Raw genomic sequence first — 25727 nt, forward strand, 5'->3', positions numbered from 1 at the left:
AAAGAAAGAAAGAAAGAAAGAAAGAAAGAAAGAAAGAAAGAAAGAAAAAGAAAGAAAGAAAAAAGGAAGGAAGGAAGAAAAAAGGAAAGGAAGGAAGGAAAGAAGAAGGAATAGGAAATGGAAAGCCAACTCACCAGACTGACATTCCTGGCACTTCCCTGACTTTATCCTCCCTCCTCATTCCATCCCTAGTCCTACAGTTCATCGCTGGCCCAGGATGGCCTGCTGACCCCCATGGCTGTGGTAATTTTAAGTAACAACTTATAGAATTAGCCCCTTGGCAGTCTTTCCTGCTCATCCCCATTCTGGGATGAGTGGAGGTCCAATAACTCCGGTTCTCATCTATGGCTTTCCCCTGCTCCTATAAGCTGCCATGGGAATTCATTTTTTTTTTTTGCACCTTCCAATTAGTTGCTCTAGTGATTCCCTATGAAGACAAATAGAAAGTCTAAACCCTTTTACATATATATATATATTTTTTATATTATATTTATATATATATTTACATATAATATATATTTACATAAATATATATATATTTACATATAAATATATATATTCTTAACATTCTTTTTTTTTTTAATTTTGAGTTTCAAATCTCTCCCACCCTTTTTCCCTCCCCCCACCCATTGATAAGGAAAATGAAATTGTATCAATTATAAACATGAAATCATGTAAAACATATTTCCATATTAGCCATATCACAAAAAAGCAAAACAAGGAATCACAGAAAATGAGAAAATTGTGTTTTAATTTGCACTCAGAGTTCATCAGTTCTCTCTCTAAAGGTGAATGAGTAGCCAAGTCTTTCATAGTTGATCATCAACATAACATTGGTGTTACCGGACACTATGATCTCCCAGTTCTTTTCACTTCACATTACATCAGTTCATACGGGTCTTGTCATGTTTTGTTTTTTTTGCTTTTTTTTTGTTTTTGTTTTTTTCCTCAACTCCACCACCTGGACATTCCTTGAAGCACAATAGTATTTCATTACAATCATATGCTACAACTTGTTCAGGCATACCGCAATTGAGCATCCCCTCGATTTCCAATTCTTTGCAACCACAAAAAGAGCTGCTATAAATATTTTTGTACATGTGGGTGCTTTTCCCATTTTTATGATCTCTTTGGGATACAAACCTAGTAGTGGTATTGCTACATCAAAGTGTATGCTCAGTGTTTTAGTTCTTTGGGCATAGTTCCAAATTGTTCTCCAGAATGGCTGAACCAATTAAAAACTCCACCAAGAGTTTCTTAATGTACCTATTTTTCTTCATTCCCTTTCAGCATTTGTCATTTCTGATAGGTGTGAAGTAGTACCTTGCAGTTATTTTAAATTCCATTTCTCAAATCAATAGTAATTTAGGGCATTTTTCATATGATTAGAGATAACTTTGATTTCTACTTCTGAAAACTGCATCTTCATATCCTTTCACCAATTATCAGTTGGGGAATGACTATTATTTTTATAAATTTGACTAAGTTCCATACACACATACATACACACACACACACACACACACACACACACACACACAAACACATATATTGGAGAAATAAGGCCTTTATCAGAGAAACTTGCTATAAAATTTTTGATATTATTTCATTATTTTGATACCTTTTGGAAAAAGGTAGCTTCCTGATTATATTTTTAAATTAGGTCTATTTTTTTGCTTTTTCTTAGTCCAAGATCATGATTGCTCCTCCTGCCTTTTTTACTTTAGCTGAAGCATAGTAGATTCAGCTCTTGCCTTTATTTTTTTTTCAGCCATAGACAAGATTTATTAGAACATAAGTCATATTGGGCAGATTATAAGAATCTGAGCACCTGAATGGAGACAGGATGGACCTTATATATAGAAAGACTATGGGAGGGATCTAGGAGTGGCCAAGTAGTCTATGAGGTAATACAATTCCAGGGATGTGGACCTTGTGACCAAGGGAAAATGGAACCTAGATAGGATTAAGGGTGGGAAGTGGCCTGGGGCCATAGGGAGGTAAGACAATGGTGGCTAGGCTAAATTAAGGGTAAGAGAATTGGGAGATTGGGTGTAGCCACAATGAAAGGCCAGTTTATGGGATTATAGCCTCAGGTAAACTCCAAAGATTTGGCCATGTGGGAAACTCCAAGGTTTTTCCTTTTTGGGGTCTAGATCCCATCCTCATCATTCCCCCCTCAAACAAATGGGACCCAAATTCTTTTGGGGTAAGGGGTGAAGGTCTTGATTTCTGAAACTGCTTACTGCTGGCAAGAGGTGTGGAGCAGTGCCTGCCTTGAGGTATCAACATCTCATTAACAGTTAAAACTACAACTTTAAAAAGAGTGTACTTACCCAAGTTTGAAGGCTAGCTTCATTACTTTGAGCAGGATGTGCTGAACCTGGGTGATGCTTCCTGGCAAAGGTTGCCCTGGGGCCCAAGGCCATTGCCAGGGGAGCCCATGCTGTAGCTGCTACCCCTCCCCCCTTTTTCCTTTCCCTAGGCAGAAGAGGGCAAAATCAAAGGTGAAGGGGAAATTTTTCTCCTATGAAAGGGGTTAACAGATACCCTCTTGGCTCAAGGGAAGAGAGTGGGAGAAAGGAGTGACCAGGGTTGTAAGGAGGTGTTTCAAAGTTCCTTAATGATCAATCACAAAACCTCCAGAATCTGCCAAGATATTTTTAGCTGTTCTAATTTTTCCCTGTTACCTCCATGAAGGAGGATTCAGGGGTGTAGAGGGAAGGGAGTAAATAAGTCTCAGGGAACCAAAAAGCAACTGCAGTTTTTTCCCAATTCCCTAATGCCAAGAGAATTGACAGAATTGGGCATACACTTCCAGATAGGGCATCTGTCCTTGTCCTCTATGCTGTGGAAGGTGTACCCAGGTCCATGGCCTCGAACCGACCCACTGGACTAAGAACCTGAGGGCATCAGGCAGAGTACGAGACAGCATTGTAACTGTGTCTCCAAAAAGCACCTCCAAGCCTTGGTGCTTGGAGAGCAACCCCAACTGCAGAGCAAGAATGGGGGTGGGGGAGGCTTACATACCTTCCAGTCTTGGCTGGAGAAAAACCTGGGGTTAGGCAGTTTCCCTGTGAAGGCCACAAAAATGTTGAGTTCTAGAGGTTAAGGGGTGCTGGGACCCCCAAATCAGAACACATGAGTTCTGCCTGAAAGAATTCAACCCAAGGCTTCTTATAGCCAAAGACAAGTTTTATTAGAACATCCATCATATTGGGCAGGCTCTTAAGGAGTCTGAATGTTAGTGAGCTATTGGCTAGATTTTAAGAATCTGAGCCCATGGCTGGATTAAAAGAATCTGAGCCTGCTCTCACCTTTAAATGTAATTCTATGTGTGTCTTTCTGTTTCCAGTGTGTATCTTGGAAACAACATATTGTTGGATTCTGTTTTCTAATCCATTCTGTTATCTGCTTCCATTTTATAGGTGAGTTCATCCCATTCACTTTATAATTATTAATTTTGCATTTCCCTCCATTATATTTCTTCTGCTTATCCTTCTCTCTCTCTCTCTCTCTCTCTCTCTCTCTCTCTCTCTCTCTCTCTCCTGTCCCTCTTGAAAAATCTGTTTTGCTTTTAACCATTGCATTCCTTAATCTACCTTCCCTATTATTATTCCGCCTCCTTCCCCTCCTATTTTTATAATTGGGAAAAGTATATTTCTATGCCCAAACAAATATATGTGTGTGTGTGTGTGTGTGTGTGTGTGTGTGTATTTTTCCCTCTTTGAACCAATTCCAATGAGAGTAAGATACAATCATTAAGGCAACTCCCTTTTCCATGTGACAGTCCTTCAAACACTTGAAGGTAGCCTTTATATCTGTCCTATGCCTTTTGTTTTCCAGGATAAACATCACAGTTTTTCTAACTGATCCTCATGTGGCATGATCTTGAAGCCTTTCACTATACTGGCTTCCTTCTCCAGGTGCTCATATCATAGGAACATAGGATTACAGATCCCAAATTAACCTTACTAAAAGACATCACAGATAAGTTAATCAAAAACCTATTGTTTTCAAGCAGTAAGGGGAACATTATTTTAAAGGAAAACCAGTCAAAATATCATTGTATTACCCAATATGTATAAGCAGTTAAAAGAAACAATGGAATATATTATTCCAAAGAGCAAAGTGTATTTGTTGGAATCTAAAAATATCAAATCCTGCAAAGCTAAATCTTAAGCATCAAGTAAAATACATTTAGCAAATAGGAAAAATTCAAATTATTCCTTCAAAAGAACCCAGAGGTGAGCAGGTTGTTCAATCTATAAAATGACAAAACAGCAAACAGTTAAATATTTTCAGAGAGCAATAAAAGACTAAAAATTGAATTTTTTTTTAATCTGCCTAGGGCCAGAAAAAAACTCCAAGTTTGGGATAGGGTATTTATTTATTTGGCTTTCATTTAAAAATTACTCATTATCTGAATGAAAGACAGAAACTAAATAAAGCATCAATGAATTACAAAAAATTAAAAAAAATAAAAGCCATAACAGAGAAAATCAAGAGGAGGAGAGGTGAAAGTCAATTAGTATTTCAGGGAAAATTACATATTTGCATTAGTAAATTGATACTATAAATGTTATAGAAAAGTAGGAAAATATTGAAAGTGGTATAAAAATATATTTTTAAATGTCCTTCATGTAGAGAGAGGAGAGAGTGGGACAAGAAGACCCAGGTAATGACAGTTCTGGTCTTGAGAAAAGAGGTGGCTATGAGGATTTCAATTTCTTCTCACTGGTGGTGAGAGATTAAGGATAGAACATCAGGGGACAGATTACAGAGGAAGAAGTGGGTGTTAGTTATATCTAGTGAAAAGGGAATGGCTAAGGAACCCACTGAGACAATCAGGGATGAGGCAAGGGTTAGGCAATAAATTCTGCTGGAGGAGGGGAAAGAGATGGATTATATACTATTGGAGATCAGTTTCTACAAGACAGAGTAATTCATCTTGCTATGAACTGCTACCTAAGTGAGAATGTGCTTGGGATCATATGAAGGTTCAGTTAACAGATGGGCAATAGGTTTTTCAAAGGAAGAATAGCATGCTGTTGAAAGAAATAAGTAATGAAGGGGGTGGGGGAAAGAGCAAGATCTAGCCCTGCCCATTTTTTTCCTATACCCCCTGTGGACTCAGGTAACATAATACTCCTGTTTTATGTAGTTGTCTTCATTTAGAATAAACATTTCTGGAAATATATTCTAGAAAATTTTAAAAAGGAATAAGGAGTAAGAAAGGGAGTGAAATAAAGCAAATACTTCATAAAAAGGAGTATAAAAATCAATATCTCTAAAACAAAAGAATGGATGAGGGAGAAAGTCAGGGAGAATTAAGTACCATATTGAGTAGGTAAAAGGGAGGGTAAAATAAACAGAAAAAGAGAAAGGAAAACAAAAAGAAGAATGCAATAGAAAGTAGAAAAGGAAAAATTTTCTCACATAAAAGAGGCACAAACTTTTATAGTGAATAGGGAAATAAGAGGGGATGGTGGGTAATGCTTGAATCTTATCATCATCAGAATTGGTTCAAAGAGGAAAGAATATAATACATACACTCAATTGTGCATAGAAATATAACTTACTGGGGGTATGGAGCCAAGATGGTGGAGTAAAAGCAGTGACTTGCTTGAGCTCTCCCCCAAACCCCACCAAATACTTATAAAAATGGCTCTAAATAAATTCTAAAGCAGCAGAACCAACCAAAAAACAGAGTAAAACAAATTTCCAGCCCAAGACAACGTGGATGATTGATCAGAAAGGTATATCGCACCAGGGTGGGAGAGGAGCTCAGTTTGGCATGGGTGTGCAGGCCTCAGGGAACCTGAAGCAGTCCTCAGAGGACTGAATCATGGGCAACTGTGGCAGTTTCCAGACTTCTCAACCCATGAACACCAAAGACAACTTATAAGGTCAGTAGGAAAAGTCTGTTTCTGCGGAGGTGAGAGAGAAGCGTGGTGGGGTTCCAGCCCCATTCCCTGAGCATGACCCCAAGCCTGTGGCTGCCTCCTGAGCTTCTGGTCTACAGACTGAGGGGGAAATCCAGTGGCTGATCAGAGGGGGATTGGAAGATTTCTTTGCTGGTGCTGAGGCAGGATTCTCTTGCTTTGCCTCTGCTTGGATCTGGGTCACAGTACTGGGTGGAAGTCCTGGGGCAAGGAAGAGTGATGGCCTTGTGGAACTTGTAGTGGCAGTGGAGAGGAAATCCTCCTCACAGTTCCAAGACAGAAAAAAAGTGCTTATGGTCACTCATAGACCAGAGCACAGGCCAGGAAAGGAGTAAACACCTCACCCTTGATCATACCACCTTGGAAGAAATGAAAATTTTCAGGTCCCTAGAAGTATCTCTGGAAACAGTGGCACAAAACCCTTGAAGGTTGGGACAGTACATTCTCCACATTGGAAGCAGACTCTTACCTTAATAAAAGAGTTTATAACTCAAGTAATTGGATGGGATCATGAGAAATCAGTGCAAAAAGAATCAGACCATAGAATCTTTCTTTGGTAACTAAGAAGATCAAAACATATAACCAGAAGAAGACAACACAGTCAAAGTTCCTATATCCAAAGCCTCCAAGAAAAATATGAATTGGTCCCAAGTCATGGAAGAGCTCAAAAAGTATTTTGAGAAGCAAGAAAGAAAAATAGAGGAAAAACTGAGAGTGATGCAAGAAAATCATGAAAAACAAGTCAACAGCTTGCTAAAGGAGACCCAAAAAAAATACTGAAGAAAATAATACCTTGAAAAATAGCCTAATCCAAATGGCAAAAGAGGTCCAAAAAGCCAGTCAGGAGAAGAATGCCCTAAAAAGCAAAATTGGCCAAATGGAAAAGGAAGTCCAAAAGATTACTGAAGAAAATGCTTCCTTAAAAATTAGAATAGAGCAATTGGAAGCTAGTGACTTTATGAGAAATCAAGACACTGTAAAACAAATCCAAAAGAATGAAAAATTAGAAAACAATGTGAAATAACTCATTGGAAAAACATCTGACTTGGAAAATAGATCCAGGAGAGAGAATTTAAAAATTATTGGACTATCTGAAAGCCATGATCAAAAAAAGAGCCTAGACATTATCTTTCAAGAAATTATCAAAGAAAATTGCCCTGATATTTTAGAACCAGAGGGCAAAATAACAATTGAAAGAATCCACCGATCTCCTCCTGAAGGAGATCCCCAAAGGAAAACTCCTAGGAATATTGTAGCCAAATTCCAGAGTTCCCAGGTCAAGGAAAAAACATTGCAAGCAGCCAGAAAGAAACAATTCAAGTATTGTGAAAACCTAATCAGGATAACACAAGATTCAGCAGCTTCTACATTAAGGGACCACAGGGCTTGGAATATAATATTCTGGAGGGCAAAGGAGATAGGATTACAACCAAGAATCACCTACCCAGCAAAACTAAGCATAATCCTTCAGGGTAAAAAATAGTCATTCAGTGAAATAGAGGATTTTCAAGCATTCTTGATGAAAAGACTAGAGCTAAACAGAAAATTTGACTTTCAGATATAAGTCTCAAGAGAAACATGAAGAGATAAACAAGAAAGAGAAATCATAAGGGACTTATTAAGGTTGAACTGTTTACATTCTGCATGGAAAGATGATATTTGTAACTCATGGGTCTTTCGTCAGTATTAGAGTAGTTGGAGGGAAAAATATTATATGTATGTATAAATAGATGGATAGATAGATAGATAGATAGATAGATAGATAGATAGATAGATAGATAGACAGATAGATAAATAGAGGGCACAGGGTAAGTTGAAGATGAAGGGGTGATATCTGGAGAATAAAATTAAGGGGTGAGAGTGGATTATACTGGAAGAAGGAGAAAGGGAGAGATAGAATGGGGTAAATTATCTCATATAAAACAGAGAAGAAAAGGCTTTTACAGTGGAGGGCAAACAGGGGAAGGTGAGAGGGAATGAGTGAATCTTATTCTCATAGAATTTGTCTTAAGGAGGGAATAAAATACATACTCAATTGGGTATGGAAATCTGTCTTACCCTACAGGAAAAAAAGTGGGGGAGAAGGGGACAAGAGAGCAAGAGAATGATAAAGGGGAGGGCAGATATATATCTTAAGATATATATATATATTCATACATATATTATATGTAATTTATATATATATATCACATTTCTCTGACAAAGGCCTCATTTCTCAATTATATACTGAGTATGAAACTGAGTCAAATTATTAAAAAAAAGTCATTCCCCAATTGAAAATGGTCAAAGGATATGAACAGGTAATTTTTAGAAGAAGAAATCAAAGCTATCTGTACTCATATGAAAAAAATACTCAAAAAACTACTCTGAGGTACCACCTCACATCTATCAGAAATAACAAACACTGGAATAGTTGAGGGAAAATAGGTACATTAATGAACTATTGGTAGAGTAATGAAATGGTCCAACCATTCTGAAGAACAATTTTTAACTAGGCACAAAGTGCTATAAAACTGTGCACAGCTCTTTCTGTGGTGGCAAAAAATTGGGGAATAGCTGAACAGGCTGTGGCATGTGATTGTGATTGATTTCTGTTGTGCTGTGGGAAACAATTAGAGGGGTGGTTTCAGAAAAACATGGCAAGTCATAAACTGATGCAAATTGAAGTGAGAAAACCTGGGAGATCACTGAGCACAAAACAGCAATGTTTCAAAGATGACCAACTTTTAAAAACATGGTTACTCTGATCAATACAATGATTCAAAATAATTCCACAGGGCACATGATGAAAAAATGCTGTTTACCTCCAGAGAGAGAACTGATTAATTTTGAGTGAAAATTGAAGTAAAATTTTCTCACTTTTTTGTTCTTGCCTTTTTTTCCCCTTAGAAATAGGGCTAACATATAAATATGCTTTGCCTGATTTCACATGTATAATTTTATCATATTGCTTGACTTCTCAGTGGATGGGAAAGGATGTTGGAGGGAGAGAGAGAATTTGGAACTCAAAATTTGAAAATAAAAGAATGCTAAAAATAAATCAATTTATGTTTAAAAAAGAAAAAATTGGAAACAAAATATCTAGTGTTAAATAATGAGTTGGTCAAAGAACAAATAAAATCAGATCTAAACAACTGGAGAAATATTAATTGTTGATGCCCAGTCAAAATGGGTACAATGAATTAGACATAAAGGGTGATATCATAAGCATATTAGGGGAGCATGGAAAATTTTACCTTTTATATCTATGGATAAGGGAAAAATTTGACCAAACTAGAGCTAGGCAGCATTACAGGATATAAAATGGGTAATGTTGATTACATTAAATTAAAAAGTTAAAAATAAAAACAGAAACAAAAACAATGCTGCCAAGATTAGAAGAAAAGCAAGAAACTGGGGGAAAATTTTTCATTTCAAGTTTCTCTCATAAAGACCTCATTTCTTAAATACATAGAGAATTGAGTCAAATTTATAAAAAAAAAGAGTCATTCCTCAATTGATAAGTGGTCAAAAGATATGAACAAGCAGTTTTGTGAAGAAGAAATTGAAGATATCTATAATCTTATGAAAATAATTTCTAAATCACTTTGATTGGTGAAATGTAAATTCAAACATCTCTTAGCAACCAACCCTATCAGATTGTCTAATATGACAGAAAAGGAAAATGAAAAATGTTGGAGGGTATGTGGAAAAGGTGGGAAACTAATGCACAAGTTGTATACGGATCTAAATATTCTAGAGAGCAATTTGGAACTATGTCCAAAGGGCTATAAAACAGTGCATACCCTTTGACCCAGAAATACAGCATTAGGTCTGTATCCAAAAGAGATCAAAGAAAAAAGGAAAAGGACCTATCTGTACTCAGATATTTATAGCAGTTCTTTTTGTAGTGGCAAGTAATAGGAAATTGAGGGGATGCCCATCAATTGGGGAATGGCTGAACAAGTTGTGGTATATGAATGTAATGGAATACTATTGTAAAATGAACAGGATGGTTTGAGAAAAAACAAGGGAGACATAAAAATGATGCAAAGTGAAGTGAGCAGAACCAGGAGAACATTGTACACAGTAAAAGCAATATTGTACAATGTTCAAGTGTGAATGACCTAGCTATTCCAAGCAACACAATAATCTAACACAAGTGAAGGGCTTATGATGAAAACTGATAACAACTGTAGAGAAAGAATTGTTGGAGTCCAAATGCAGGTGAAAGCATACATTTTTCTTCTGTTTTTATCTTTTTGGTCACTGTTTTCTTTCACTACATAACTGGTTTGTTTAGTGGATTTTTTATCTGTGCTTTTTTTTGCAACATGGCTAATATGGAAATATGTTTTGCACTATTGGACATGTATAATCTGTATCAGATTTCTTGCTTTCTCAAGGAGGGGGAAAGGGTTGAAAGGAGAAAAAGAATTTGGAACTCAAAATTAAAAAAAATATTAATTTATTTGAGGGAAAAATTAAAATAAACTATGCAAGCCTTAACAAGAAATGTAATGATATGTTGAATTGTCACATCAAACAAAGTTTAGAAAAGGAGTAAAAAAAAAAACTAGCAATGTTTGCTGGTGTCATGGAAGACATCCTTCTCAGAGTTAAAATGAACAAAAAAAGAATTCTCTATTGATGGCAAGGCTCTTCACTGTTTTTCTTCACAGATGTTATTTTTTTTAATTGCATACTAAGAATACTAAAAAATCTTTTCAATGAAAACTACAGAAATTCAAAAGTTATTGGTCTAACTATGTATGTTGGAAAAACAATGCAGATGAAAAACATGCCATTCCCAGACCATGACATGTAGCTAAATAACCTACCTGTCAGTTAAATCCACTCAATTATTCCATATATCTTGGACAGACATCCTTCGAAAGAAGTTAATAAGCTGTGGTCCAAAATTAAGTAGAAGTTGAAAAGTAGAGCTCAGTAACATTTGAGAAATAATGTAGTGCTTTCAGTGATCATAAAATGTTACTGTAATAGCCCATCCTAAATACCAGAATCTTTCTAATGATGCTATTTGGCTGCAAAATATGAGACTCTATAATTTTATAATTATCAAAATTAGAAGTAACCTTAAGGAAAATGGAAATATGTATAATAGACTTTAAACAGGCTGTAGAATATAAACCAATATGACTTGCATATCAGAATTGGTATAAAATATGTTATCAAGGGCATATATGACTACAAAAGGCGATTGCTTGCTCATGCTAGGAGAATGACAGATAATAGATGGACAGCCTGAGTGTCATCTTTTCATCACAGAGACATTAAAGTTCAAAAGGGCAGCATCTGAAATATGGGGTGATCTTCCTTTAAACAGGATATGTGGAAATACTTGCACAGGTACTGCACTGGATGAGAAGACATGGAAAGAGTGTGATCTTGAAAAGAAGCACTCACACTCATGAAATTAAGCATCTATCTCAGTAAGTATCCCAATAGCTATATAATCTCTAATTACTTATCAATGCTGCCAATAAACACAAATCTTCATCTTTATTCCTTTCCATGCTATTACCAGGTTTTAGGTTTTATATGAAAACAGGGTCACAGAGGAGTTTACAAAAGAACAAAAACTACAGTAATAAATTGGAACTGCCCTGGAAATATGCAAAGGAAACAATATGATGAGAGAATGATGTAAGAAAGATAAGAAAGGTGCTCCTCTGGTCACTGTAGAGATAATTATCTTTTCTCCTCTATAGAACAGCAGGTTCCCAGGAGACCACTTCTATATGAGAAGGCTCTTTCATTTAGCTAAAATGGAGAAAAAAAATCCTCACATTCATGACTTGGAGACATTTTTAGGAAAAAATTTGACTTATGCTATGTTCATGTTTCAATTTTGTCACATTTAATTACTGTTGATTATGACTCATGACAAAAAATTAGAGGTTCCTCTGAAAGCTTTGAGATAGTTCCCATCTTTTTTCCTGTGTTTGTTTCTTCTCTGCCCAGATTTTAGCATTAAGCCAACTCAGCAGGAAATATGTGTCACTATTTTATATGTAGCATTTAATACAATGCTGATGCTTAATTAACTATAATAAATGTTCTCTATTGGTGTATAGAATACACATGGAGCACATTACTTACCAACACATTACTACTAAGTTCTATCGTTTTCCTCTCAGCAGCCTCAAGCCATCTTCCTGCTTCTTTCCTCCTGACTCTCTGTGATCTTAATCTTAGATACTTTCCACTCAGTTCCTCCCTTGACTTTTGATTAAAGTTGGTGCTTACCTTCAGGGCCCTTAAACATTCCAGCCCTGTGAGTGTGGGATAACAAGACATATAATTTTTTCTGAGTGCCAGAAAATGGACAATGGTTGAAGTTGCAAGCATCCTACCTTGCTCCTCTAGGTCCAAGCTAAGTCATGATAAATACCTTTCCGGAGACAGTATACAATAAGGAATTTCTGTTCTGCGACTTACCTGAGGGGATTATTAATATAGTGCAAAGGAACCTAATATGTAAAAGCTAGCAATTGACTTCCAAGAGTCTTCAGACTGATCAGCTTGGGGAATCTGGCAATCTATGCAGGATGGATGACCTCTTATCTTTTTTAAGTGTGCCATTACTGGAAGTATAGTTCAGTGGAAAGAGTAATAGACCAGAAGACCTAGGTTCAGATACAAGTCTCTTAAACATCATGGGTCTGAGAGTTAGGCTAAATGTATTCTAATTTCCTCTCTTATTCTAAATCAATAATTTTTTGGTCCTATGACCAGATCTCAAGATTCAGTTATCCTTATGAGTATTGAACAGAAAAGATTATTATTCTTCTCTCTACTGTATTTATCAGAATATCCTTCTGCCCTTTAAATCTTTCCTAAATGTTGACTTATCTTGAACTATGTTTGTACCCTAAATTATAACACATGTAGATGAAATGTAAAAAAAAAAAACTGAAATAGCAGTATAGTTAGCAACTCTCTCCTTCAGTAAAGAAAACTAGTCTTCTCTGAACTACATTAATTTAGCATTCAAAATGTAAAATTTATTTAAAAGGAAAAGCATACTGTTCATTTTTTAAAGGATTGCAATGAAATGTCTAGTGCTAAGAGATTCTGCACAATGAATTAGACCTTTATGGGTGTGTTTGGGAAGGAGATGGGAAGTCTTAAAGCATTAGCCAGAAATACTGTATAGAACAAAAAGTCATCTCTGCCGTGGAGAATCTAGCCTACAGTGACTCTGTGAATCATTAATTCCACAAAAAAAATGTAGACTTCCACGGTTGGGAGACTGTCTTTTGCTAAGCCAAAGTAGGTGTCCACCTATGTGATGTGACATCAGAGTTTTCTAGAAAACCTAGAAAACCTTTCTAGAGAAGCCAGATGTCTCTGCTTTCTCATGTCTAAAATGTCTTCTAGATGTCTAAAATATTTTCTAGAATTTTGCTAGGAATCAATGTCAAATTTACCTAACTTCCAGATATTTCCTTTCTCTTTTTCATATATCTGGATTATTTTTGGTCATCTGAAGTCTTCTGACACTTTTTTCTTTTAACATGAACTCTCACAGATTACTGAGAGTAGCTCTGCAATCACATATGAGAGTTTGTCAATAGCATGGAATAGAATTTGACTATTTTAACTAAATAGATACTCTTTTTTGCTATCTTATACATACATATATATATATATATATATAGGAATGAAAATCATTCTTCAGTACCTTTGCTTTCTCCTTTCCCATTTGAAGATAATTTTTATTTGTAAAGTTGGGAACAAATTAGTTAATGTTTCAAGAATCTGTAATCATGTAATTGTAGCTACTCCCTCCATCATAATCTTTTAAAGTAAGTGTTCATGAAATATTATGGCTAAAATCTATCACTTTGTGACTAAACCATTCTGAGTTTCTCTATACAACTAGGCTGGACTTTGGACAACAGATAAATAATTCATTGCAGGGACCCAATTCAAAATCTTTTCAAGTTGGTAGGAGGAGCCAGAGGTTTTATTAAATTGCAATTATATTTGAGAATACAGGGTAACCAAAAATCATGAAAGACATCGAAGTAGAACTGTAGGCTAAAGCAAAATATGAGTTGAATTTTATAGAATCAAAGAGTTGGAACAGAAATTGTCAGTCACCAATTCTAATCAGTATCTCAACAAGAATATCTTCTATAATAATGTTTCTCAAAGTGTGGTCTGGGGATGTGGTGGTCCCTGAGACCTTTTCAGGGGGCCCAGGAGTTCAAAATTATTTCAAAATAATGCAAAGAGATTTTAATTTTAATAAAGTAAATATCGATTGACATGACCCTGAACAACAACTTTTTGATTTCCTGAATAATTTTGAAGCATGCAAAGGGATTCTGTAAACTTGGAGAAATAATGCTCTATAACATGACCATCAAACTATCATCAAATTCCTCCTTAAGGCTTCCAATAATCACAGCCCGCTAATATGAGAGCAACCAATTCAACTTTTGTAGATCTCTAATTGTTAAGAATGACTATCATCAGTTATTATCATTATTATCATCATTACTGTTAGTATTAGTATTGCTTCATCAGGATAGGGAGTACCAGGTGAGGAACTTCCTCTATCAATACAGAGCAACAACTCTACAGTAGCATGAAGTCTTAAAGAGCTTCCTGGGTCACTGAGAGTTTAAGTAACTTGCCCAAGGGTCACTCCACCAGTAAGTGTCAGAAGCAGAATTTAAATCCAAATCATCCCGACTCTGGGACCAACTTTTTATACACAATGTACTGCTTCCTCTTAAAATATTTTCCTTATATTGAACCTAAATCTCTTGGCAGCTTCCTATCCATGGTTATTAGTTCAGCCTCTGCAGCCAAACAGAAGAGCTGTATTTTGTCTCTATTCTCTATTAATGCTAAACCATCTGCTCCAAGCAGTGGGTCTAGCTCTCTCTCTCTCATTCATTCTTGCTCTAAATACAGCTAGCATGTTTTGTTCATTTTCAGCTTTCTCAAAAACAAGTTTTGGTAGGATGAATTAGAAATAGGACTTAAAAGCACTGGCTGCTTTAAGAGGTAGAAAAAGAGAACATAAAATGTATGATGGAGAGAAGTAGAGAAAAAAGGAAAATTTTTACAACTTTGTGGAATGGTTTCCCTAGTTATAATGGTGTCATGCAACAGGCATAAGGATGGTGTTTGGCCAGTCATGATCTTTGACATAGATCTCATTTTTGGCACAAAGCAAGCTTTACTCATTGTGATATTAAACAGTTTGGTGTTAACAGAAGTTGTATATCAATTTCTCTCCATGACCCACTTATTCATCAAAGCATAACTAATGTTTTTCGATAGGCCATTGCTATTTCAAAATGCTTTCTTCAGCATAAATATCTGAAATACAAGATTCTGATTGAGAAATTTTGGCAAATTCCAGATTTTAAGAGGTTTATAAATATAACTCCAAAAAAAAATTATTGTAGTTGAAGGCTACAGCCATAAGTTGACAGTCAGTCCTTATGGGTTTGCACTGTGGTAAGGACTTCTAATTGTGTATTGATCTTTCCAGCCACAGCCACAAATCCACATATAACAATAACCGTCAGCAGCATCTTCATAAATGAATGGCAGGAATGCAGTTAAAATAATGTATCCATGCCCACATTCAGTAAAAATGTCATTAACTAGGTCTTGAATGATCATCCAGAATTTATTATGCCTATGTGGACTTTGCATTATGCATGAATAAAGGATCTTCCAGGCAAATTCATATTATAAATAAGAGTAAAAGTGTAGTATTTAACCCACTCAAGAAAACACATTTTAGCTAAATAACAAAGACATATAGCTAGCACACTAATTATACGTAGATGCTACTAGTTTTAAATGAGCCATATAGTTAGTAAAGAAGTCCCTCCCCCAATCTACCCCCCCAATACACACTTGGAACATCTTTAGCAGTTAAAATAATATAACTTTTAAATATTCTATAACTCAGAGTTTTTATGAATGAAGAGTAGTCTTTCCCCTAGTTATTATGACAATTATTATCTCTTCTTAACTCTCTGCAGTCTGGATTCAGGTGTCATCATAAAACTGACACTGTCCTTTCCAAAATTATCACTCATCTCTTAATTGCTAAATCTAACAGCCTTTTCCCAATCTTCATTTTTCTTGATCTCTCTATAGTCTTTTATACTACTTATTATTCCCTCCCCCATATACTCTCTTTTCTAGTTTTTAATGATAGTGTTCTCTCTTACTTCTCTTCTTATCTGTCTGAACACTCCTACTCAGGCTCCTTTGTGGAGTCTTTAACTAGTTTACATCTGGTAACCATGGGTGTCCACCAAGGCTATGACCTGGATTGCCTTCTCACTACACCATTTTGCTAGATGATCTCATTAGCTCCTCTGGATTCAATTATCATCTCCATGCAGATTTACATACCCAACCCTAAACTTCTCTCCCAACTTCCAATCTCATCTCCAACTCCTCATTGGACATTTCAAAATTGATGTCACATGGACATCTTGAAGTCAATTTATCTGAAACTGAATTCATTATCTTTTCCCCAAAACCTTCCCCTCTTTCTAATTTTCCAATCAACCTTTATTGAGCTACCTAGCCTCCCTACCTAGATGTCATCCTCAACTTCTCACTCTCACTCTCCATATTTAATCAGTGGTCAAGTCCTGTCAATACTACCTTTGTGACATCTTTTATACATGACCATTTCTTTCTTCTGATGCTGCTACCACTCTAATGCAGGCCCTCATCACCTCACATTTGTGCTATTGCATTAACTTGGTGATTCATCTTCTGGCTTCAATCTTCTTCCCTTTCCAGTCCATCCTTCATTCACTTGTCAAAGTCATCTACCTAAAGCACAGGTCTGACCATGACATTCTCCTAATCTGTCAACTTCAGTGGTTCCATGTTTCCTACAGTATTAAATATAAAGTCATCTTTTTGGCATTTAAAGCCTTTCAGAACATGACTCCTCTTTTCCAGTGTTCTTACAACTTGTCTTCATCCACAAACTCATTGGTCCAGTGACACTGGCCTCCTCACTTTTCCTTGCACAAGAGACTTTATTTGCCTCCAATCACAGAGCTGGGCTATCCAACCAGTGACTACCAGAGCTGTAGGTCAAACCCAGGTCTTCTGTTATAGAGGAAAGATTGTGAAGGTTGTAAAATCAGACTGCTGCTACCATATGAATCTTCCTTGTACATTGATCTGATTATCTCATTGTTGGGCTCAGAGAAATTTAATAGCTCTTTATTGCCTACCAAATGAAGATATAATTTGTCATCAATCTATTTGTTTTCTATCTTATACTGCTTCCTTCCACACATTCAGAGGCAGAGCAATGGATCTGAAGACACAAAATTTGAGTTTAATTTCTGCCTCAGTTATATAATATTACTGTTAGGATGTCAAATATCCTCTCTCAGGCTATGTTTCATCTTCTGTAAAATGAAGTGCTGAATTATATGATTTCCAAAATCTCTTACAACTCTAAAACCTCTCTTCTATAGCTATGTTATGGTTGTTCAGTCATGCCCAACTTTTCCTGCCCCCATTTGGGCTTTTCTTGGTGAAGATGCTAGAGTGGTTTGCCATTTCCTCTTCCATCTCATTTTAAAGATGAAGAAAGTGAGGTCAATAGGGTTAAGTGTCTGAGGACAGATTTGAACTTGTGAAGAGGAATCTTTCTAATGCCAGATGCAGCACACTCTTCACTGTGCCACTTAGCTGCCCAACTAAACAACAACAAGTAGGATTTGTTGCATGGAATTACTCTGATTCTTTCCCCTTTTTTCCCTTAGTTAGTGAAAATACTCACCTCACCTCACCCTTGCTTTCATATAGCACTTAATTTGCACCTCTCTTACACACAAACAGACATATACACAATTATTTTACTGTATAACCACTTTGTGCATGGAGTCTATCCTAGATTGTATGCGTGAAGAGAGGGATCAAATCTTATTTAATTGTCTCTTAATGTCTAATAGAGTGTTCTACATATTTTTATGCTATTGTTTAGTCATTTTTCATTCTGGTCTGCCTCTTTGTGACCTTATTTGGGGTTTTCTTGGCAAAGATCCTGGAATGCTTTGCCATTTCCTTCTCTAGCTCATTTTACAGATGAGGAAACTCAGGCAACAAAGTTATGTGACTTATCCAGTGTCACACATTTAATAAGTGTCTTAGACTACATTTGAACTCAGATCTTCCTGACTCCAGGCTAGGTGCTCTATCTACCATGCCACCTAGATGCCCTGGTCTGCTGTGGTAGGTTCCCAATAAATATTTGTTGAAAGTGAATTGGCAAGTCCTCTCTCTATTACTTATTAGCTATGTGATAGTGACAGTGGTAATTTATCTGAGGTTCAGTTTCCTCAGCGGTAAAATGGGGATATTAATTATCACATTACCTATCTTGGACTTTTGTAAAGAAATACTTTGTAAGCTCTTAGTTCTCTATAGTGCTCTAATATTATTAATCTGAGTTAGTTATGTTTTAGTATGCCTGTGTGTATGTACAGAAATAAAAATGTAAACAAAGATTAATTCTGAAATTCAAAAGGAGAGCTTTAGAACAAACTTTACTTTGAACATGTTTTGAATTTGCATTTCTGGTTATCTTAATAATTGTTACATAGTTAATCAATCAATTAGACCAGAGAATAATGCATTTGCATAAAACTCTGAAGAATTTGAAACCTAATAAAAACTTAGTGACTAAAAATAAACAAAGGAAATATATTGAAATCAATAAGGCTGTTCCAGCTTCCCATAGGCTCTGATGAGCTCACTTATTCTTCCTGATTAAAACTGCACTAAGACTTTTGGGACATTGTGCATATCAAATAACATATAAAAAGCACTTTCCCCCAAGTTATTTCTTTTTAAAAATGTAAAATAGAAAGCAAGTATTCTTTATATTCCACAGCTTCTAGCATAGATCCTTGCACATTGTAGGGAGGAACATCAAGAAACATTTGCAGATTGACATGATAGAGTAATACAAATTCTGTTTTTCCTATTTATGCTGCATGTAGCTTGTTTGTACATATTTGTTTGTAAGTTGTCTCCCCCATTAAATTGTGAGCTCTATGAGGGCAGAGATTTTCTGTTGTCCCTCTTTTTATCCGTAGCATGGTGTCAGGCACATAGTGCTTAATAAATGCTTATCAGCTAACTGACATCACAGCAGACGTTGTTGTTTGTCCTTCATTCTCAAAGAGGACCATCAAGGGGTGATGCCATGACATGCAAATGAATTGGATTTAAGTGAGGGAGGGCTATGAAAAGTAACCAGGCTCACTTTCTCCTCCAGAACCATCTGGGTCCAGTGAGATATAGACCAGGAAGATTGGAGATAACTCAGGATGCAGTGGGAGACCTTGGCCTTTTTAGGCTAAGGTCTTTAAAAGGTCTCAGTTCAACTGAGGCAATGCTCATTCAAATGAGCATTGATTAAGGCTAGGTAAGAAATGAGACAGAGAATGGCCTCTTTACCTCATCAAAAAATAAACAACAACAAAAAAACCCACAATCTGGGGCAGAACGCTCCCTAAGAAAAGGCACCCTGGTACAGGGGAAAGTGTGATCTTTTTGAAGCCAGAGTACACAAATTTGTATCCTGGCATTGCCACTCACTCACCTATGCACAAACCACCTAACATCTGAGTCTCAGTTTCCTCATCTGTAAAATGAGTAGTTTGAACTACATGACCTTTACAATCTCCACCAGATCTGTATCAAAGATTCTGCTTGGTTATGAAAGTTCTGGGACTGATTGAAAAGAATTTCCTCATCACAGCTAATCTTCATTAGGTACAGTAACTTCACTATCAAGTAGATGTAGTTGTCACAAATGATGATCAAAGCTCTGCTTGCAAAGAACAGTGGCGACTTGCTTGGAGAGGCATACACTGCTTATGATTTTTTTTTTTTTGTAATGGACTTTTCTGCTAAAGGTAGAAACCATTGCTCTGTGTCTAGAGGCAGCTATGTGGTACAGTGGATAGGGCACAAGGCCTGAACTCAAGAAGTAAGGAATGTGTTGGAGACAGGAAGATATGAGTTCAAATCCAGCCTTAGACACTCAGTGGCTTTGTGATTATGGGCAAGTCACTTAAATCTGTTTCCTCAACTATAAAATAGGATTATACTAGCATTTACTTCCCAGGGTTGTAAAGTTCAAATGAAATAATATTTGTAAAGTGCTTGTAGGCACTTAATGTTTGTTTCCCTCATTCCTTTCTTTATCCTTCTCAGACATAAGAGCATCTATCTCAAGATCATTCATATTCATGAAAACACTGCTATTCCCAGTACTTTAAGTGCTAGGAGATAAATGTAAGAGCATTATGTAGGCTCTGTTGTAAGATTCCAATCCAAAATTGGGCAATTGTGAGTTTGAGGCAAGGGCAGGACTCAAGGGGATTGACTTATGTCTTTCCATGGCAGACAAATAGTCACCTAATAAATAATTTCTGTAATGCTATAAACCTAAACCCTAAAATGAGTTAACTGAGCTACTTCCACAAGGGAGCAAAAAGATAGCAAGATAATAAAAATAAGTCATTTTTAAAAAGTAACTGTCTTTAATTCTTATCACAGAGAGGGAGATATTACTTTTAAAAGTAAGTTATATTAGATAACTAAGTATAATAATATATCAAAGACATGTGATACTATAGAAAATAAATTAGGTATCTTCTAAGTAAATGAGTGGTGACTTTATTGACATCTTGAATGCTAAACACTTCCTCTCCTGCTAATGTTAATGGAAATGGAAAAACCACAATGTACTGTACTATGTACTTCTGAGTGAAAAATACATTGGTGGCACAGCTAAGTTCTCTGCGGGAACCAAATCTCCCAAAGGGCTATGAATAGATTATGCATGAGTTCACCATGTAACAAACCTATCGTAATGTGGACTCCAATGTTGTGCTTTTTGTTCCCAGTTTAAAAACTTTTATTGATGTCTCTGGAGGGTCTGGTTGTAGGCTAAAGATCAGGGCAGCAAAGTCATAAAGAGAAAGACAGGGGGAAATAAGGAGCTGTGTCTACGCCATATTGTTTCTTGGGCTTCCTGACAGAAGTAGAGAAAAGAGTTTTCCCCATTCTAGCTCCCAAGAGGAAGCAATGAAGCTCTCTTCAGTTCTCAATTTTTTCCAGGCTGGGAGACTTTGACATTCCTGTGGTGAGAAGTAATACCTTCAAGAGATCAAACTTCCAGCATTTGTTCAATAGGGAGGAAACTGAGATTCAGATGTTAGGTGGTTTGTGCATAAGGTGGTGGGGAGGTAGCAATGCCCGGATACAAACTTGTGTCCTCTGACTTCAAAAAGATCACACTTTCCCCTGTACCAGGGTGCCTTTCCTTAGGTAGTATTCTGCCCTAGATTGAGTTTTTGGTTTGGTTTTTTTTTCATTAGCTAAAGAGGCCATTCCTTAGCCTGTAGTGCCTTATTGAGAAGCCAACAAATCAAAGGCAATAAAAAGGAGACTCAGCATCCCGATGAAATCAACTGCTAACTTTATTTTTTTAACGGACCCAAAAATGAGCAAAGATGTCTTTGACCTTCTTGTCTTGTGTTAAAGATATGGGGTAGGGAGGAGAAGTAGACTCTCAACCTCCAGGACCTTAAGGCAAGGAGGTGGTAGCCTTTAAAAATAACTAGTGAATGCATATTCTGTTTGATTTAATTTCTTATTGTTTAGTTGCATTCCATCTAAGTAAATTTCCTTTTCTTTATTACAATGTCATGTGTTTTATTCTGGCGCACTCAGGGAAACTTAGTGGAAATGGGGGCTTGTGAGCTCTAGATTAAAATAGATGATTACACCTGAATGCAACGGTTCTGGCAGCATCCAGAAGGAGGACCCCAAGTGCTATACACCATACCACTTCTAAGATCCCATGAGGGGCAGAGTTCTTGTTGTCTAGTTAATATTCTAAGGATTTTGAGCCTTCATATTGTTTAAACTGCAATTAGACTTTGACAATGTTGATTATAATATTCTAATTGGCAAATGTGGCCAGATCAACTTTTTTTTTCTTTTTTTTAAGATTCTATTCTAAGTTTGGTAATGGTGATATTAGGGGAAAGTGTTATGTCATCCCTGGAGGCAGGAAGCAGAGTCTGGAAATAACATGGAGAAAAGAGGCATCAGAAACTGCAAGTATGCATATAAAAATCTAGGTTAGAGTACTTTAAATGTCATAAAGTAACTGCTGCTCAGCTATGGAGAAGAAAATTTTCTGTCAGCAAATATAGGTCCTAACAAAACACCTTTAAAAACCAGTAACGAGTTTCTATGGTAAAACAAGTAACAGTATCTATTCCTGTTTCTCAGAAATAGGTGCTTACAGTAGACAAATTACTCCTAGGGAAAGCATGGCCCCAAACCAATCTGTGTTTTTGTAGTCAAAATTAACAGAGAAGTAAAGTTGGCATTGATTTTACAACTACATATAAAAGGAGGGGGTAGGGAGGAAGATTGCCAGGTTTTTTTTTTCCCTCCAACTAATGAGATTTTCAACTAAGAAAAAAGGACCTATCTAATGTATATTATAATAACATTGGAAATAATGGTTTCCTGTTTTTCCTAAACTTTTTACTGTTTTTAGCTAACAGAAACCTATCAAATTCATCTGTACAAAAGAGATATAACTTCAAAACCATCACTTTATATGATAACAGATATCAAAATCACTTCTCCATTATCAACTATCATTTGATCTAATGGTCATCATCAAAAATTAATTTATTTTCGGGCCTTTAAAATAAGATATTTCCCCCCTTATTTGAGGGAAAAATATTTATTAGGAAATGATCTTCCTTTCCAAAAGAATTTAGTGTTGTCTCTTTATTTCAAGTATGAGAATATGAAAAAGTCAGGGAATGATTCTAAACCATGTTATTATTCAAATGTAATAATTAACACTCACCTGTTCACATTGAAGAAAATCTTTTTGTGTGATACTATTTTAACTATAGAAACTGAAAATACTCTTGAAAACCTTGTTGTCATGACAACAAAATCCCATAAGAAATGATGCACATCTGCATCTGAGGGAAATTTCACGACATGATTTCTTCAACTACCCACTGAAACCCCATTTTCAGATTTGCCTTTCATTTGCTTATTTAAAAAAAGAAATCCACTGGATGTAGTCTCCAACAAATATACTAATCTAAGCAGCTATTTGTGTTACAAAGTTTTTAGCTTGGAAGCCCATCCCTTCTGATCAGCTCCTGACCGAGAATCCATTCAATGACAATCCTGACAAACCTTGCATACTTTTAATGACTGTGCTTTTTAGTACTTCAGCGAGACAAAGTTAATGAGTTGCTGGATCTGTTAATTCTTATAAAAGTTTAATACAAATTTTAACTTATTCATATAATCATAGATCTAGAAGATACCTTAGAGGCCAACTTTTCCAATTTTCTCATTTCACATTTGAGGAAAATGAAGAATCTTGCCCAAGGTCTCACAGGACATAATGTCAGAGGTGGGATTTGAATTCAGGTTCTCTGACTCCAAAATCATCTTCTATCTATTGGACCCCACACTGCTTCTGAAGATTTGGATTCACTTCCATGAGTGATGAGAAAATTGTTTTTTTATATGCTGAAAATTTTTCAAAGGAAAGGTTCCAGAGAGTTTCTGGGTAAGGGAAAATAACAGGAACATATTCTTTATATTTTAGTGTGGTATAGTGAACCAGTTGTGATCAAATATTTTGAAGTCTTAGATTTTCACCCAAGTAAGTTCCAATGTTTCTTTCTTGTGTGACTCTTAAGTGTTCTTCTTTTTGCTGCTTATGTCTGGGGCAGTGGGGAGAAGGAGGGAAACCAAGGAGCATGAGGTTGAGGAAACTGTATCAGGGATCAGGTAAGCAGGAAACCTTGCCCCAGCTCTCAAAAAAAAAAAAAAAGAAAGAAAGAAAGAAAGAAAAGAAAAGAAAAGTATCCTTGATGTTGGGTCTTGAGTGTCTGCTTCCCAGCCCTTTCTCTCTATTTTCTCTAAGAAAAGATTTGTAATGTAGATGCAACTATAGATAATACTTTGCCCACTCCCGGGCAATAGCTGATGGTCTAAGTCAAGATTTCTTGACAATTTATGTTTGGGTATTGATGAGAGCAAGAGAAAAAGAAAAGTACACAAAGAAAGGAGCTGGTTGAAAATAACATATGTTTATTAGCAATATTGACAGATCAGGGAGCTATAGGGATATGGTATCCCTGGACCTGGGCTTGAGCAATGATTAACTTACAGCCCCTGCTATACCTTGTTGTTGTTCAGTTTCAGTTGGGTCTGACTCTTCATAACTCCATATGGAAACCACATCCAGCTGCTCTCAAATAACCATGTAGTTGAGGAGGCAGAAGACCCTCAGAGTCATTTCGGAAGTCCCTGACAGGGGAAAAGGGGCTGTTGCCTACATTCATCCTCTTGCCAAGGTACCAAGGGCTTCACCACATGGACAGGGAGGATGCTGATGTGTTGACACTCTGGTTCAGGATGATGTAGGAGACAACCAAGGGTCCCAGACCCCCTGGCTGGCACTCTATGAAGGAGGCAACAGCGTCGAAGGTCATGCTGACGTTGGGTTGTGCCTTGCCCTCAGTTGTCATCTGTAGCCATGTGTCCCAGCAGGGTGCAGGTAGGTACAGGAGGCAGGGCTCATGCTGGTCTGTACAGCTGAAGACCTTCTGAAAGGATTGGGGCAGGGTGTGGGGCCCAACACTGAGGCATACTAGGTAGACCTGGCTACCATTAGACACACAGCTCTTCAGCTCTAGTTGAAGGTATACTTGGGGATGAAGACCTTGAGATGCCTCAACTGGGAGCCAGAGAGGGTCAGCAAGAGGGGTGTGTCAGGCTGTAGAATGGTAACATCAGTCAATCAGTCGTAGCACCAGCATGTCTGGCTGGAAGATGTAGGTACAGGGGGTGGCCACACTCTTTACTTCTATTTTCTGGGGTGAGTGGGGCAAGAGGGCTGCGATGAACCAGTAGCCAGGTGCAGAGCTGGGAACATTGATAGTAATGTTATTGTGTATTAGCTTTATAGAAAATGAGGGTCAGACTGTGGTGTTGACTGGGAACTTGGTGCCCAGAGGGTGGATGACTGGAGGAGCACCATAACAGAAGTGGATGGTGATCTCCACATTTGTGCACTCAGAACCTGGGCCCTTGAATGCCTGCAGCAGTCAGTGGAGCAGTATTTTGTCAGAAGGCACCCAGAAGTGGTAGAGCTTGGTGCTACCATGCCAGCTGTAAAGGAACAACTTCTGGGGGCTCTGGACAAAGTACTCATATGAATATATCGAGTTGGGGCTGCCATTGCTCACGTTGGTGGCAGGGACATCGGTGGTGGCACTGGCCGAAGGGGTGAGGCTAAGGAAAAGCAGCCGTGCCAAGGGCCCCTCTGCACTCAACCCCACTCTATTGGGCCAGCAGTGTGTCCAGTACCCAGCCACCAGGGCCTCAGCCACTGTAGGTGCTACTGCTGCTGCAGCCACAGCCACAGCCATTTATGCCCTGGGCTCCCATCACAGTGGGCTGTCCCAGCCAACCTCCCACCCCTCCCCTTTTTTAAACCAACCTATTTTTGTCTTTCCATAATTTTCTTCCTTCATTCTCATTTCTGTACCTAATTTTTCCTCTACCACTCTGATTATGAAAATAATTTTTTTTAGCTTTTCCAAGAATTCTTTTTGGGTTTTGTCCAATTTGCCTTTTTTCTTTGGGGTTTTGCTTGTAGCTGTTTGAGTTTGTGTTGTGATC

The 25727-nt window shown here is 37.1% G+C and overlaps 1 pseudogene; it reads right to left on the minus strand.

Annotated features, from left to right (window-relative positions):
- LOC114028610 overlaps positions 1–25474 on the minus strand; it is a 62193-nt pseudogene extending 36719 nt beyond the window's left edge.
- Between the last annotated feature and the right edge of the window lie 253 nt (positions 25475–25727).

This window comes from Vombatus ursinus, unplaced genomic scaffold (genome assembly GCF_900497805.2).
Source record: "Vombatus ursinus unplaced genomic scaffold, bare-nosed wombat genome assembly UNPS02014893.1, whole genome shotgun sequence".
NCBI lineage: Eukaryota > Metazoa > Chordata > Mammalia > Diprotodontia > Vombatidae > Vombatus > Vombatus ursinus.